This window comes from Parus major, chromosome 1 (genome assembly GCF_001522545.3).
Source record: "Parus major isolate Abel chromosome 1, Parus_major1.1, whole genome shotgun sequence".
In the NCBI taxonomy this organism is placed as follows: Eukaryota; Metazoa; Chordata; class Aves; order Passeriformes; family Paridae; genus Parus; species Parus major.
Genome location: NC_031768.1, coordinates 41,055,304 through 41,072,130, shown reverse-complemented (window position 1 = coordinate 41,072,130; position 16,827 = coordinate 41,055,304). Strand labels below are relative to the sequence as shown.

General features: G+C 37.4%; 1 protein-coding gene across 1 annotated transcript in view; it reads left to right on the top strand.

Moving 5' to 3' along the window:
- GPC6 (glypican 6) overlaps positions 1–16,827 on the top strand; it is a 498,670-nt gene that overhangs the window by 217,854 nt on the left and 263,989 nt on the right. The gene's annotated exons all lie outside the window — the stretch shown is intronic.

Below are 16,827 nucleotides of genomic sequence, written 5' to 3'. Positions count from 1 at the left end.
TTGCATTCAAAGCAGAGATGAAAGCATTGTGAATTTAAATTAGTGTAATGACCTACAGAAACTACGTCAAGGTCTCTGGAATTATTCAGCCCTGGAAACCAGAAGGTGTTCAGATTTTATTTTATCTAGAGTTCAAATTAAGCCCAAGCACTGGTAGCAGTCATTTCACCCTTTGCATGGAGGGAGCACTGTGGAGAACTTTATATATCTGAGTAGAGCCTGTCACAGTGCTCCACTTTGTGCTAGTGGAAAAATGTGTTGCTCTTCTGCCCTTTTTTTTTCCTTTTTTCCTCTGTATTTTTTCTCTCTTTTCCATTACTCTTTCCAAGAATCATAGAGTCAGTCACAGAAAAGCCCACATTGAAAGGGCCCCAGTAGATCATTTGGTCCAGAAATCTGTGGGAAAGGGAGCCTAGGTGGGATTAATTAGCACCTGGTTAAAATCAGATCTTGAAAACCTTCAGTAATGGGGCCTCCACCACATCCCTGGTGAGGTTGTTCCATTGGCTGACTCTTCCCACTGTAAAAATTTCTTCCTTGTGTCGATATGAAACTTCTCCTGGTGCAACTTCTAGCTGTTGTCCATTGTGCTCTCCAGGTGGCTCCTTGTGGAGAGAGGTCCTCTGCCCTCTTTGCCCTCTAATGCTAGGAGACTGTGATGAGCTCCTGACCTGTATTTCTGTTCTCCATGGAGGAAAGGCCTAACTCCTTCAGCCTTTCTTCACAGGGAAAGTTCTGCATGAACTGGTCTTCATGGCCCTTCTTTGGACCCTCTCCAAAGACGAGCCATGTACACATCTTGAATTGTGGGGATCAGTGTGCTCCTCTTTCTTCTTTCCCTGCATTTTATTACTGAAATAAAGAGCTCTGTTTGATTATTATTCTTTAGTTTTATCTTTTCAGAGGGATAAGTCGACCTTTTAAATATCTGAAGGTGGATAAATAAGTCCATCCAATCATTATTTCAGCAGTCCATTGAATTCTTGTTATAAGTCTTGGGGTTTTTTGGGTTTTTTATGTGGGTTGTGAGTCTCTGGAGCCTAGTTCAAAAAGTTTAAATGGATAAGGTTGGCAATACTGGGAATCAAGCTTTTGAAATGTTTCAAAGAGGATGATCTGTCATTTCTTATGGTCTATCTTTGAAGAAATATGAGAGATGTTCTTTTTTAAAATAAAGCAAAATATATCAGGCTGTTATGATAAAATAATTATACTTTCTTTTAAGCCTAAAAAGTGCAAGTTTTGCATTGAAATCAAAAAAGATATCTTGGTTGGGAAAAATTTAGAATTTAAATTTGCTTCTTTCACAAGAAGGTGTGTGCCTGCATAGCAAACTTGTAATTAGCAGCATTAAGGGGCACAGTACCCAAATCAGCACATATGAGCTGTTTGGGAATGACAGCTACACTATTTGTACATGTGATTAAGTTCTGAATTAGCTGTAATCTCTCAGGGAAAAAAATAAAAAATAAAATGTCACCATGGACAGTTCAATGAAGACATCTGTTCAATGCACACCTGCAGCCAAAGGGGAAATGTTCTGTGCCTTTTATTTCAGTGGAAGCCTTGCAGATGAGATAATGACAGGAGCAGGCACGGGGTGCTGAACATCTGCTTGAGAGGTCTTGTCTTTGCTCTGGTAAGAGAGAAGATGTGAGACTGTGTGACCCATTGTTTTGTCCCAGGATGGCAATTTCTATGTTCCCATAATGAAAGGAACAGAATCTTCTGTGCAAGAAAAAGCAAAGAGATCTGCAGATAATAGCCAATTAGTGGTTCAAAGGCTAATTAGGTAAGTTCTCAAATAAAGTTTTGAAGGTGATACAGTCAGCTAAGCAGGGAATTATAGTCAGAGAGGATAATGATTCTCTCTGAACAGCTCAGGAAAGGACAATCAAACACCCTCAGTGATGCTTGAAATGGTAAGCTAAAGAAATATGCTTAAATAAACATACCAAAAAATTTCCTTATATCAGTGGTTCTAGGAGTCACTGGTGGAATTTGGCACAAATGAAAGATGAGACTTATTTTTTCGACTTAAAAATAACTCTTTTTCTGTTGCTTATTTTTTAATAGCAAACAGTGGAACATGAGCTGTTTTCTGATTGTAAATATATAGAGAGACAGACATGCATGCACTGATATGCACACACACTCACATACACACCTTGCCTGTTGTTATCCTGAAATTTATTATTTGAGACTGAAGTCCTAAGGCTCAGTTCACTTCTGTATTAATAGCTGTATTAATAACATTTAGAGAGGTGCTCCACTCAAACAGGAAGGTAACTTGTAGATTGATTTATTCAATTTCTACAGAATCTTCCTACTTTAATGACAATATATCTTCTGGAGGGTGTGAATTTTGAGCAGAAAGAGGGTTATTCTGTTGGCAACTGCAAGCATTGAGCTACAGGAAGAACTGCTGCGTTCATGCACCACGTTCCTTCACCTACGCGAGCACAGCCTCTCCCAGCGAGCAGGGGCGTGAGAGCCAGCGCTCACCGTGCACCTTGGGCTTGCCAGTGGGGGTTCAGAGCCTGGGGCACCCTGTTAGCACTGCTGGCACTTTGCTGTGTGCCAGGGCAGGGAGCAGCCCCACCTGGAAACACAGATTTTCTGAGCTTTCCCTCAGGGCTGCTTTCCAGGAAGAATAGCTCTGTGGTCATACGGTACAAAAGGTATGATGGGAATCATCCACCATGCCAGGTCTCTCACTTTCTGCCTGGGTATGAACTGCCCTCAGCAAATCATGAAATATCACCTTTATGTGTTCTTCCTTCTTTATTCTCCCAGATTTACTAGCTTTTGTCTTTTGCATACTCTGATTCCTTTTCCCTGCATGCAGCCAATATTTGGGTTTTCATATGGTAATCCCCTTTATAAGAAGCAAATAATGGAATATATAATATTTATGAGGTTTTATAGTCTGGCTCCAAAAGTCACCATGTGAATTAATGTCCTCTGTAGTTCAGTGCTACAGCATGATCTACCAAACTGTTAAGACGCTAACATACATCAACTTCCATCAAGCTAATAACCAGAGATAACAAGAGAGCTAAATTACACTCAAACATGCTGAATGTTTCACTGACTGGGATTTTTAAAAACTAAGTCTTTTCAAAACTTCAGGTGTTCTAAAACTTTGAGAAATTTGATTTGTGAATTTTGTCTTCGTTGCTGTGTTTTGTTATTCACATCATTACTAAGTTCATTCCTTATTAAAGAGTGTGTTATACTGCAGAGTGTGTGGAATCACTATTCCTTCTAACCAGGAAAAAGACTTAGAAGCATGGTCCTGGGCTCACCAAGGGCACACAGTGCTTTTAAGATGTGGCCTCCTGCATCTTACCTAAAGGTCCTTGTGACTGGCAAGGATAACTGCTAGACTGAGTGTTTTCTTCATGTTTTTTTTTGGGGGGGGGTGGGGAACGGGGTGTTTGGGGTTTTTTTATTGGTTTGGTTTTTGGGGTTTTTTTGGTGGGTTTTTAATTGTTTTTTTTTACTTTGTTTTATTTTGGTTTTGGTTGTTGTATTTTTGTCACATTCATTCAAACTTAAGAAAGTATTTGGCATTAGGGAAAACTTACTGCCTGAGCTCCATGCTTGCAAACTTGACATGCTCAGAAATCTGTCTGTCTTTTATCTATCACTCCCAATATGTTTAATTTTCATTTAAAATATATAGTGTATCTGTTTTGGGGTTACTTTCTTGAAATATGGGTCCCAAAAAGTGGAATTTAGGAGAAATTTGTGGGCTGATTGTCATATCAATGCAGAGATTATTTCCATAAAATTTTAACCTACAAATTGCTTGTGAACATAGTAAGTACATATTCAGACGACATATTCCGATGTATATGAGCAAATTTATTCATGTAAGAAAAAGCTTAAATGTTTGTAATGCTTTGCATTCTTTATATGCTGAGAAACCCCCTAACATCTGTTTTGAGCTTTTTAATGCAAATTATAATACCTGCATAAGTTTGGATGGTTCTAACCTCATCCAGTAATACAACAAATTATTTGTTCACCCCTCTCAGAATTACAACAGGTGCACTGAATGTATAATCTATTTTTCAAGGCCCTGCACAAACTTTTAGAAGTGAATTTGTGCACTCTTGAAGGTGATGCTACTCTGTGCACCAAGGATGTGCCATAAAAGATGCCATTATCCTTCAAAGTTAGATGTATTTTCTTGTCATAAGAAAAAGAGATACGTAGCTTTTTTAATATGTTGCTCAATTCCAGCGATTTTATGGAGCATTACAACTGTTTCAGTGTAGTGCTATTTCATTCTGAAATACTGTTTTCTTCTTTATAAATACCCCATTGATGGCCTTTCCACTGCCATCCTCCTTTTTGGACCAGTCATAATTACACCTCTCTTATGTGGAATGATTGCAACTATTATTGAGATATTTGTGTCTTTAAAAGCTGCTTCCTTTTTTCTTAACCAAATGTTTAAACTTCCTACTTTCAAATGCATTATTTGAGTCAAAATAGGGGAGTGACAACTCTTATTTTAAAAGTTTTCTTTTTAAAGTTTTGTTTTCCCGAGTTCAGACTTAAGCAGCTTTGCCTGAAAAGCAGATCAGAAACATAACCCTGAAATGAAAGTCAGCATTTAAGCAGCTCAAGGCATAAGGCAAAACTGAAGAATAGAAGACATTCTTTTTGTTTTGACCATTGGACACTAATTGAAAAATTTCAGAGAATCAGTGTAATACTATGCTAAGTTTATATAGCAAAAAATTGCTTTTAATTTGGTTAATGGAGTCATGTGTTTTTCAGTTTTCTAATTAAAAGAAAAAATAAAGGTGGGATCAAAAATATAATTGCTTTTGATTTTTATTTCAAGTAAGACTATAAAGCCTATTGTAAAACACTGTTCTTACTAAGGAAAATTAAAAATAAAGATGATAATAAATTGTTTCTTAAGACAGAAGGATATTTAAGTGAAAAGGAGAATAAGGCAATTTTGAATCTTGGTTCTGCAGAAAAATCAATGATGTGGCTTAGGTCAGTGCCACATTACATATAGGCTAATGATCTGGATGAGAGAGTAGGCAATGAGTTGGATATTTGCTAATAACAGTCTTTAAGGTTTTTTACTTAATTAGCATGATTTGGCAATTAAAATCCAGAGCTATGCAGATGCAGACACCCTGCCCCTGAGCAGCAGGATGCCTATCAAATTCAACTGAGTATAATATTTATAGGTGAAAATAATTGAAAATAACTGATCTTTTGTGGGTTTGTTATGTAGGGTTTTTGTTGTTTTTTTTTTAATCTGAAAGATGTGAAACCATGAAAGGATAGAGCGAATGGCTTTTCTAGGGAAAAAGCTTTCTTGTGTGAGTTTTCTGCTTGACATTACTTGTGCTGTTTCTGACAGTTTAGCTAAAAAATAAAAATCCACAGAGGATTTTCTCAAACAAGAAAATAATTTTTTAAAAAAGAAAGTGATAAAGTCATAACGATGACACTGTGCATCAAATAATATTAGTTTTTTGCTTCATTATAACTTTGATCCTATGACTTTAAGGCAAATGGTGCTGTGACTGAAATTGTCTCACAAAGATGCATATAAAATAAATAGTATCACCCAGGAATGCCTTAGTCTAATGAGGAGTTATTATATGCCTTCAAAAAAACCCAAAAAACAAACGAAGACTAAAAGTCAAATAAACAAAAAAAAAAAATAAATAAACTGAACATCCTCTCACATTATTAAAGCAGTCAGAACTATGGAAAATGACAGGGAGAAAAATGAATCATTTATATTTTTGAGTGGGAAGTGGGGCTGTTACCCTGCCAGAAGAACAAGAAACCCTTTGGTAAGCTTGACGAGGACACGGTGAAGGCTACAGAAGAAGGCAGAGATGACAGTTTGCCACAGACTGTCCTCAGATCCTGCACTCATGGATTTGAGTGGTTTTGATTTCTGTGAATTTATGCATGAGCCACTTCACAACACTTGTTTCCACATCAGGAAAGAAGAATCAGGTTGAATAAGGAGGATACATCTGGTTTTACATATAGGAATCTCTGACTTGATATCTATTACTTCTTTAGTTAAAGAAGCAAAAACAAAGTTGTAATAAAATCTTAAGCTTCGGGGAAATAATCCATCATCTATGGAGGCCAGGAAGGAATTTTCCCTGTGCTGTGAAGAATATTGCCTTGGGTACACCAGGCATGCTTCGTCTTGCTCAAGAGCGTGAAGCGTTTGATCATTGCCAGTGGCAGGCAGGGCGCTGTGATAGACCAGTTGTCTGATCCAGCCTGACAAATGCTGTGTTCTAGGTTTAATTTATTCAGGTTTAAAGTTTGCTTATGAAGCTGATAGGGCCATAGCAACTAGGGAGACAATATTGTTTAACTTGTCCTGGAGAAACTGTTACAGTTTCAGAACACACAGACTCTAATTAGAGTAAATTACTCCTGATGGAATAAGCAATCTGAGAAAAGGAAGAAGAAAAAGTGAGTGTAATTCCTAATGCCACAGGGAGGCCTTGACGTTACAAAACCTGTCTTTAAATCTTAGGAGCTTTGCTTTGAAGCAATAGCTAATAGTGCAGGGCGAGAAATAAGCATGATTAACATTTTATTAGTAACTTTAACCACAAAAAATGGACTTTCAGTGATAGCCAAGACTTACCATCTTTAACTGAACTTGACATTTATTTAAGAAAAAAAAGTAAATTGAAGCCATTAAAATGACATTAAATAAATTAGGGTGTTCATTGCTTATCATTTCTCATTTAAAGTAATAAGTTTGGAAATCTCCAGATCTAACGAAGGAGGAGGGGTTTCCAGCAGCTTAAACAGGTTGTGTCCCATTTATAGATATGTTAATATTAATTCACAACAATCTCTGCTGCACTTTAATACAGAAATCAATCAGCAGTATCTACAATAAAAAGGCTGGGAGAGATGTATTAGGTCTATTGCAAACAATTTACATCTGTAACCTTAAGGCCTTATTCCACAGGAGTGATTTAAATTCATTGCACTGCATGAGGCAGTAGTTATGATTTTTTCTTCCCTACAGAATAATTCAATGTAAAGCTTGGATGAGCCACATAACTTTTCTCTTTGGACTCTCATGATACCACGACAGCACATAATTGTGAGCGGATATTTGAAAGGAAAGAGGTTTCCTTGTTGCTGTTGATTTAGATTTTGGTTTTCATATTCTTAATGAAAGCGTTTCAAAGCAATTGCTCTTCTATTTGGATCTTTTGTTGTTGGTCGGTATCTTTTGGCTCAGCTTTGCATAGAACACAGAAGACAATAAGGGAAGTGACACAACAGTGAAGAGAAACAATATCTGCAAGTGGAAGAGAATAATCTCCTCAAAACCTGTGATCAGTATATATCCAAAAGGCATGAACTTCTTGAGAGCATACTGCTTAGTTTCAGATATGGGTTTTCAGACATTTGGGAAAGAAGAGAAAGATTTAGAGAGGCAATTTAAAGAACATATTTTGTAGACCTTTTTAAGACAACTCCCTTTCCTGTACTGGAAATAAAAAAAAAAAAGGAAGTTGAAATAGGTGTAAAGGAATGGAAGTAAAAACTGTGGAGGTGGATGAACACTAAGGTATTCATGAGTGTGAGGTTTTCTTCCCAGGGGTTGTTTTCTTTCCTTACTGTTTTACAGTTTTCTGGTGGTTTTGCTATCACATGGGGTTTGCTCTCTGTTTTTCTCCGTAGGCTGGACATGACTAGCTGATTCCCCTCAGTAGTCCCAATTCCCCTGGCCGCCCATGGACCTCTCATTTCTGTCTGGAAGAGGTGTCTGAAGGCTGAGTGGCAGGAGCAAGAAATCTGTTTTTGCACTCAGTAACAGGCAGCTATGTACTGATAATAATAGATATGCATTCCTCTTTAATGTAAATTTCAGGCTTTATGTTTTATTTTCAGCTTTGCATATGGGCATTAGCGTATGAACTTCTCCAGGAACTTCTTTCCTAGGACTCACTGTATTTCAGGTGTGCAGTATGCTGACTCTGTTCAAGTCCCCAGAGACTGGTTTGTTTAACCTAATCCTCCCATGCTCAAATATGAGCTCTTCTAGCCAGATGTTTAAATCTGTGGCTTGAAACATTTAATAGGACCTTAGAAACTTTTTTTCCCCCAAGTATTAGCATTCCTTTTATTTAAAATTGGTGCCAGGGGGTTTGTAAAAAACACTGACTACTTCTGTTTCAAGTCATTAATTATTCAAGTTTCCTCCATTTACTTTATATTTCAGTCTGAAGGAATTCTGTCTTCTCAATGAATAAAGGGATCACAAAAAAAAATCAACCCAGAACTGTTGGTATAAATCCAGTACTTTTTAGTACTCAGGATTACAATCCATTCAGAGAAGTGGGTGCAACAGTACCACCTTCCTCCTCCTAAAAGAATTCACAAAGCATAGAGCCAGTTAACAGCTGAAATGTAACTTTTTGTGATGCAGTGTTTTTTCAGCTCTGAATAAATGATGTTTGGAAAGTGCATATGGGAATATGATCATTAGAGTATGTGTCTGCTGCCCTAGGGCTGGTGAAACTTTGGTCTGAGTCCCACAAGGACGCTTTTAAACAAACTTTCCAGCTGGTCTCTAGTCGCAATCAACATCAGTTTTGCTCTTATATTAAGAATTACCAGTAAAAATAAGAGTTTGCTTTACTTTCATATATCCTTATTTGAAAGACCAATATGGAGCTGGAAAGCCAATAAAATTGAGTAATTTTGACTCGGTCACACATTAGAAGATTATACCTGCAGACACAGACCAAAGGCTGTTTTCTCGAGTTTTAGATTTAACCTGACACATCACTGCCTTGCCAAAAATAGCATTCTAATTTGTCAATATGTGAAGTTTCACACAGTGCTGTTATGCTGGAGTGTCTGTGTGCAGACTTTAAAGGTTCAAAGGTTACGTTAATTTCTTAAGGGGAAACAAGTCGTATTCAAATGGTTATCCTCAAGTCATGTGTTTTGTATTGTGAAACAAGGCAGTGATTCTGTATTCTGTCCTTGTCTGTCTCAGTTGAAATGAGATGCTTGAAGGGAAAAAGATTTCTCCTTCTGACACTTCTTCTCTTATCTACAGATTTTGTAAAGTATTTTTTTCTCAGTATGTTTTGCCTTTTGCTGCCAGCTCAGTTATAAAAAGAAAGTCAGACTATGACTGCAAACAGGCAAACCTGACCCAAAATCTTCAAGAATACTGTAAGTATTATATTGCAGAATACCTGTGGCCTAACTTGAGGCTAAAACCTGCCCTGGATGACATGATAGGCACTAACTGTACCAGAGAGAAGGGAGGATACAGCATCTGCAGATAATGGCCCCTGCATTGACACTGTTTATTGCAAAGATTATTTTTCTCTGCCCCTGGTCTATAGACAATAGATCTCAGGGCAGGCTAATTCACACATTTCCTTCCTGGATCTCTGTACCTTAGGGCATGGAAATATATATCCACTTCAGGAGAAATATATTTTGCTCTATCCTACACATAAAGGAAGAAGCCCCTCAGAAGAGGAAGTGTGCAGATGCAAGTTCAGCTTTAAACTGCAGCATTTAAATGAAGAGCTGGTGAGAATCAGTGATTCTTTCAATAATTTTAAGTGCTCTGACAAGAGGATTCCTATTTGGGGCTATTTGTAGATCCCTTGAATCATGAATGCTGGAAGTCTCTTACACCAGTCCTAACTTGCAGTTATTCTCTCAGATCAGGTGTGCCCTGGGGTTGAAGTCAAGTGAAAGGAATGTTTTATTCCAACATTTCAGAAAACTAGGAGTTGGATTTGTTTCAGAGTTTGACCTTTCAGAAGAAGGAATTGGCTGTCCTCATTACTGACTGTAGGATTTTCTTAACAACATGGATCGGTTGGGTCAAAAGGTGAGAGACAGCAAGGCACACAGAACATAGATGAGAATCAAATACCATCATTGGCTGCTCCTTTCTGTTCTATTGCCTTGAAAACAGAAATCAGTCAGCAGAGAGTCTGTACAGTGCACAGAGCTGCCAAATTCTGGGGCTGTGCTCTTTTTATTAAACCGAGTGTGGGAAACATGAGAGAACAGGGAATCCAGAATCCCTTCAGTTGCCATCTTGGACATTGTAGTGTCACCTAATCTACCTAATCTACTAAATTTACATCGTTCAGCCCTTCTATTGTATCTACTTGGATGGTCCATCTCATTCCCAGATGAGTTAAATCCCCATGTGTTAAAGCCAAGATATCTTTTGTATTATAAATGATCTCTAGGATTGGGATTACCCTGTAAATTGTCTGCATTGGTTCTTTGAGCAAGGCGAGAAACAGTAAAGGCAGGTGTTAAGCTTGCATTGCATGATGAATCCTGAAGCAGAAACCTCTAGAGCCAGGAGCAGCATGGGTGTAGCTGCACCACACTCTGAGGCAATTAATCTATGGAAAGGAGAACTTCTTTCAAAGGAAAGCATAACATCAATTGGAGAAACACTTTGTGTTGTTGTCTCATCTATATGTATATATATATATATATATATATATATATATATAAAATACAGATATTTATTTTTTTTTAACTTAGGCAGACACTACAATGCTTATATATGCAGCTCCACAAAGGGCTGGAGTTGATTCCCCATTGTATTCTCTGTATCATAACTCTGATAAAAGGTTTGGAAAAGCTTTTCTCTTCTGTTTGCCTGTCTTGGTGTTAATAGGATTGATCTTTTCCTTGCTGTCATTGCATTTCGGACATTCAATGAGCAGCACTAAAAGCAGTGAGAGAAGGAAGAGTGTTAAACACATGGATCATTTCCTTCCTATGCCTATGGACAGACAAGCATTCTCTTGATGGCCTGGAAGGTCTAATTACACTGGAGCACAGTGAGAAATGTACTCCACTGAGGATACTACTCCTCTTTGGGAAAAAAACCCAAAAAACAATGAAATTTAAGAATTATCCTTAACGCTCTCTCACACAGAAAAAAATAAACCTTATCACTTAAAGTAAGTAGGAGTCCCCATACTAAAACGTCCTTTCTTTCTCCAACCAATAGGTAATAACTGATACATTTTTCAGTGGAAGTGGAGGGTTGACATATCCAGACTGTGGAAGTGACAAGCAGATTTCAAAGAAATCCAGCAGAAAGTCTTCAATAGCTTCTATCAGTGAACTATAGCTTTACTTTTGTAAGAATCTGTTTATAAAACAGTTTATTCTTGTGAATATTTGCAAACTTGTGTGATAGTAAATGTGTTATGCATAAAGAGCAAAAAAAGTACAAAGATTAAATAATGATAATATTAGTTCTGTGTGAGTGAAGATCAAGGAACCTTCCATAAAGGTTGCTGTTATTTGCAAGTTTCTACTTGTAAACCTTAACTCATAGATAACAAAATGAATTATGCAATATCTAATAGAATTTTCAATTTTTAGTTTAGAATTATCCACCTAAATTGCTGAATTATTTTTTTTTTATAGATTCTTGTTTTTTCCTGTGTTCACCTCTGCATGCTTTTCACTCTCTCAGATTTTTATACTTCTGTCTTACTAGTGTCTTCTATAACCTCTGTATTTTCTTTTTCTTTGTCGTAGTTCATCCCAAAAGGAAGTCTTTGCATTGCACTTTAGTTTGGATGATCAGTTATTTCTCTTCTCTTGTTGACATATGTCCATTGAGGAGACACTATGTATACTACTGATAATTTAGCCCCCTAACCAGATATAACACAAATCCAAGAGAGGTACCAAAGTTTCATTTCCTTCATGAAGGAGCACATGGAGGGAGACCAGAATTCTTTCTGGTATTAGTCCAAGCCTTTGTATGATGCTCCTGTGGAAAGCTCTCCTAACTGGCCATCAATCCATCTATTAAGCCTCATATTTGATGATGTCAGTGCTGACTTATACATGTGCTGTAAAGGTGTATCACCTGAAAGGTTCCTCTGTCTGGAAAAAAACAAGCAAGCAAACAAACAAACAAACAAAAATAAGTAATAATTTTTTTAAATTTCATTGTCTCCTTTGAACCAGCACTGGTATGATCAATGACCAGACCTAGGAGTTTAAAATAAAGTATTTACAGTGCCTTTAAACGACTCAAAATATTTTAGAGTGCCAATTGAAAAACAAATTATTTTTTTTTTACTATTCCAATTCCTCACATAAAGCCTCACATAACCTATGAGAAGAAGCGACTTGATCTAAAAGCAGTATTGAGTTTACAAGACTAGCTGGCACTAAAGAATTTCCACTTATTTTTGAAGTTTTTCCTCTTCACTATTAAAAATTGCACCTTTAAATGCAATATATATTTTGAAATGCATTTTGTTTGGAAAACAAACTTGATTCTGAGAATGTGCAGGGTCATTTATTTTCTGGGCACAGTCATTTATTTACTGGGAAGAGTAGTTTTCCAGATGGCCACTTTTTAATTCAAGAGTGCAAAAATAAATAAATATTTAAATAGCTTTTTTATTTGTCTATTTCACCCACTATGTTTTTTGGTATGATGGAGAGAGTGTTGTTTGTTCAATCTTGAGAGGAGAGGGCTTTGCAGGGATTCTTTTGCTGGCTGCTAATACTCAATTGGTGGTTGTAGGAGGGAGCTAAACTCTTCCTAAAGGAGCACAGTAGAGCAAAAGTCAAAAAACCCAGTTGGAACACTGTAAATTTTACTTATGCATTAGAATTTTTTTTGTCTTGGAGGTCAGCTGCAGAAAGGTTTTCTTGGGAAGCTGTAGAATCCCTGTCCTTAGAAATTTTCAAAAGAAATAAATATTTTAAAAATTATCTCAATTTTGTAATATGTCACCCTTAGGGACATAACAGTTCTACAGGCAGTATTTTTAGGAGTTTGTTTTACAAGATAGTTAGAGCCGCTGGATTTCAAAATTATAATTGTATTTGTAGACATGAGCTAGCAGGCTTTGTTTTGAGGTTCTCTGGAAATTAAGTAGTTCACCGATTGCTGTTCAGTGACTATGTTTAGGTCACTGCAAATAAACAAGCTGTACAATGTGATTAAATCATACTTTTCATGCATTATTGCCTTTAAATTTTAAGTGCTTAGTTTATAGAAAAGGTTAGGGTTTGTAACTTGCCAGCAAAATCAGGAGTCACAGAGCATGCTGAGCACCTTTGCACATCAGTAGCAGAAGACCTATGGCAACACAAGGCGGTCACCACTAATGAGATTTCTCTAGAGACAGAATGGCAATTCTAAGAAATTTCCTAACTTCAGGTACAAATGGAAGAGAGTGGTAGCTCTGCTCTTCATGTGAAACTGAACTGAGTTTAAGAATTTAGATTATTTCTTTTTGTGTTTTTGACTACTGCCTATTTTAAAACTGTGCTTGGAGTAACCAAGAAGGGTTGGTTTTGCTGTTTTTTTCTGTAATTCCAATAATACTGGTCAAGCCTTGATGTGAGCAGTGTGTTTTTGCTTGTCCTGTGCAGGTTGCACTGATTATGCATCAGTACTGAGCACAGGGTGGGGCAGTGGCTGTAAAGAAGGCTTGCTAATCCTTCTTCTTCTTTCCCATGCTGTCTGTATAATCCTGATGTAAGTGGCTCAAACAGAAAAAATATGAGATGCTGCAGAGGTGCTTTGGACTTTGCATTGACCAGACCAAATACAGGCATCTACACTGGAGACATCAGAAATGAGGAACAATAAGCTGGCACTCAAGGGAAATAAATAGATAAAAGTTTAATCAACCCTAGAAGCAGCAGGCGAGTTTTACTGTATCAAGCAGCCTGTTTTGTTCCATAAAGCAAACCAAAAACAGGTTGGAGGGAGAGGACAGAAGTAGGGAAGAATGGAATTAAAACTGTAGGAACAAACAATACAAAGTAATATATATCACAAGCTCCACAATTTTTATTGTTATAAAAAGAATAAAAAATAAGTTAGATGAGGACTCAGCTTAGATTTATATTTTATAGTGCAAGGAAATATAAGCAGTCTGTACAGCTGTTCTGTACAAAGCTCCATAGCTGTCTCATATATTTTCATCATACCTCATTTTGGAAAATATTATGTCCTACATCCAAATAAAACTAACATGTTTTTTTAATTAGCTACAACAACATTAATTGAATGAGAACAGGAAGAACACAAGATGACTGCTGAAATGAATCAGTCAAGTTGAATTTGCCTGGTACTTTGCCACCGGTGTGCTTCAGTCAAAGGGCAGTCTGCAGCTAGGCAGAGGCTGCCCCTAATGACATGGTTTTCATCACCAGGGCAGAAAGCCCTGCAACAGTCACCACATTTCAGGCAGTAATGGAGGGGAAAGAGAGCATCAAAAGAATTGGTACAAATTGTTATGTTCATGTAAAGCAGGCAGAAGCAGAAGTGGCCTTTCAGCTGCACTTTGGTTGTGATCCTGGGAGACTGAGGTCCTGAGTGCCTGTGCCCTGAGCTGAAACTGTGAAAGGCATCCTTGAACATTTAGTCCTTAGGTGTCCTTTCATTTCAGTGAGACTCCTTTTCTTGAAATGCTCTTTATGCATTATACATCATCACTACTATTTTTGTTTAGGCACATCAAGAATCATCCCACAGCGATTAAAAATCATTATTCCATTAACTTTCCTGCATAGAAAAAATTAATGACTCCATGAATCATAATTAAAGCTTCCACTTCTTTCAGCAAGCAGAAAGCCAGACATTCAACAGACCTTCTTGTTATCTGTTTTGGCTGTTCTAATGCTTCATTTTTCATCTTGCTTTCATGCTAACTGAGATCTCCATGCTTTCCCTTCATCTTTGTTTCCCTTACGTGGCTGTGAAGTTTGTTGAGCTGCAGAGCACAACTGATGAAGGAAAAGACGTCTGTGTGGATAGGCAAGGTACCTTTTCTAGTATTTTTCTGAGTGTGAGAGCAGGGTTTTTTGGTGTTTGGGGTTTGGTTTTTTTTAAATTTAATTTTATTTAATATTGAAATATAAGGTTGGAAGATTTTTGCTGTATTTTGCCAGATGAACAGGCTGATAATTCATCTTATTCTCGTCTTGCTGTTTTTCCCCAGCACTCAGTGTTTTATCAAATACATTTGTCAGCAAGGTCATAGTTATATCTAATGAAAGCATGTGCTACCACCACTTGTGTATGATCAGGTAACCAGCAGCCTTAAAATATTTATCAAAAAATTCTTGAAAGTATTTTGAGGAAAATCAGTTGTGGTCCAATGCAGTGACACGTTTTGAAGTCCAGAGGGAAAAGCATCTATCTTCAGTTTTCTAAAAAAAAGAGAAGGGAAATTTGTCTTTATCATAACAATCTGGGGAAAAGCATAATAAATGCTCATCTGTATAATCCCTGGATTTTCCGCAAATCAGATATTCTTGAGAAACATACTCTTGTAAATCGTTGTCCCTCAGCTATAACCTGTGCAATGATCCTTTCCTCTTGAAACCTTCTTTCCTCTCCACTTACTTCTCTGTTTACCTTGTGCATCTTCCACCATTTCCTGGTAGTCCTGTGAGTCCAGCTGCCTCAGCCTTCTTTGGGGGAGTCACTGGTGAAAGTCAAGCTCTGGCAACATAACACCCAGCATGCTGGAGGCCAAGCCCTGTAGCTGCTTGTAAGTGATAGTGCTTCTGAAATAAGAGTAAAACTGCAGTGAGTGGAACTGATGGACCTGCCCTGCTGAGGAGGCACCAGGCTGTTACCTGTTAAAGGTCAATGTGCAATTGATATTATTGTATTTTTCAGTTACAGTGTAGGACTTTTTTTTTTTTTTCCCTTAAACATTATTAATTATAATGCATATGTATATGTAATTAAAATTATGATTATGGATTTTTTTCACAAACTAATTAGCTATAATAAGACATTGGTGATATTGGCAGAGATGGAGTCTCTTCCTTGAAGTGTGGCAGGAATCACTCCTTTATCTCAATTACCACCTTCTTACTGCATTTTTTTCTCCAGCGTAGCAGATCAAGCCTAGCAGCATGGCAGACATATGACACTACCCTCTGGTAATTGTCTACTTCTTTCTCTTTTTCTTCTTCATATCTAAGACATTTGCAGTTTTTTTTCAACCTAGCAGCAGAAGAAACTTCTGTTTCTGTGAAGAAACTTCCCTCTACTGAAGAGGAGGATCTCCCTCATATGCTCTGCTGCTACAAATCCTTTTTCAACATTAATTCCAAAGGGGACTGCTGAAGAACTGTGTTTTAAAGAGTGGTTCTTTTTCATCATTGTTTTAGTCGGTGGTGATGCAGGCTCTTTTCCTGCAGTGCTCTAAGATGTGAATACAAATTATCTGTGTTCTTTCTCCCCGATTCCCAGTGAATCCACAGTTCACAAACTCACTTTGTATAGTCCACCAAGAATTTAAAGACCTACCTTTGTAGCACCATAGTGAGGGCTGTCTGTGTCCAGGGTGATGTCCATAATTCTTCTATGGCTGAGGAGTTTTACAGAGACATTCAACACGTCATCCATAAATAAGTCTTAGCTCCTGAGTGACAGAGCACAAAGAGTTTTATTCACTTACCATCTGGAAATACTTTTTATTGACAAGCTAAACAAGTGTTGCCAGCACATAGAAGAGATCAAACCACTCCAGTGTCTCAGTGAAGATACAGACTGGTATCTTCAATACAGTTTCCTGGGATGTTTGGATTTTTTCCCATCTCCATTGGTATCCATTGCTATTTTGGTGGAAACCTGACACAAGGTTTGGCCTCTTCATTCCCCTTCCTGTTCTTCTCAGAATTATAAAAACTGTTTAGAGTGATGTTCCGTGAAAATCTAGTCTCAACATTTTCTATAGATTTAAAAAGTGAAATCTAAGTTTATCCGAGATAAAA